This window comes from Arachis hypogaea, chromosome 2 (genome assembly GCF_003086295.3).
Source record: "Arachis hypogaea cultivar Tifrunner chromosome 2, arahy.Tifrunner.gnm2.J5K5, whole genome shotgun sequence".
In the NCBI taxonomy this organism is placed as follows: Eukaryota; Viridiplantae; Streptophyta; class Magnoliopsida; order Fabales; family Fabaceae; genus Arachis; species Arachis hypogaea.
Genome location: NC_092037.1, coordinates 48,329,633 through 48,330,647, shown reverse-complemented (window position 1 = coordinate 48,330,647; position 1,015 = coordinate 48,329,633). Strand labels below are relative to the sequence as shown.

General features: G+C 40.5%; 1 non-coding gene across 1 annotated transcript; it reads left to right on the top strand.

The window, feature by feature from the left end:
• Positions 1–705: 705 nt before the first annotated feature.
• On the top strand, positions 706–813 carry LOC112764952 (small nucleolar RNA R71). The gene has a single exon (XR_003183415.1). It is a non-coding gene; the product is annotated as a small nucleolar RNA R71 (small nucleolar RNA).
• Positions 814–1,015: the final 202 nt, after the last annotated feature.

Here is a 1,015-nt window from a genome sequence, read left to right as displayed (position 1 = left end):
ACTAGGAGGGAATTCAGTAATTTTCTTGCTCAGCTGACCCACTTGTCCTTCCAAGTTTCTAATGGAGGACCTTGTTTCAGTCATGAAACTTTGAGTTGTTTTGATTAGATCAGAGACCATGGTTGCTAAGTCAGAGTTATTCTGCTTAGAACTCTCTGTCTGTTGCTGAGAAGATGATGGAAAAGGCTTGCTATTGCTAAACCTGTTTCTTCCACCATTATTGTTATTGAAACCTTGTTGAGGTCTCTGTTGATCCTTCCATGAAAGATTTGGATGATTCCTCCATGAAGGATTATAGGTGTTTCCATAGGGTTCTCCCATGTAATTCACCTCTTCTATTGAAGGGTTCTCAGGATCATAAGCTTCTTCCTCAGATGAAGCTTCCTTAGTACTGCTTGGTGCATTTTGCATTCCAGACAGACTTTGAGAAATCATATTGACTTATTGAGTCAATATTTTGTTCTGAGCTAATATGGCATTCAGAGTGTCAATCTCAAGAACTCCTTTCTTCTGACTATTCCCATTGTTCACAGGATTTCTTTCAGAAGTATACATGAATTGGTTATTTGCAACCATTTCAATCAGTTCTTGAGCCTCAGTAGGCGTCTTCTTCAGATGAAGAGATCCTCCAGAAGAGCTATCCAAAGACATCTTGGACAGTTCAGAGAGACCATCATAGAAAATACCTATGATGCTCCATTCAGAAAGCATATCAGTGGGACACTTTCTGATCAATTGTTTGTATCTTTCCCAAGCTTCATAGAGGGATTCTCCTTCCTTCTGTCTGAAGGTTTGGACTTCCACTCTAAGCTTACTCAGTTTTTGAGGTGGAAAGAACTTTGCCAAGAAGGCATTGACTAGCTTTTCCCAAGAGTCCAGGCTTTCTTTAGGTTGAGAGTCCAACCATGTTCTAGCTCTGTCTCTTACAGCAAAAGGGAATAGCATTAGTCTGTAGACCTCAGGGTCAACCCCGTTAGTCTTGACAGTGTCACAGATTTGCAAGAATTCAGCTAAA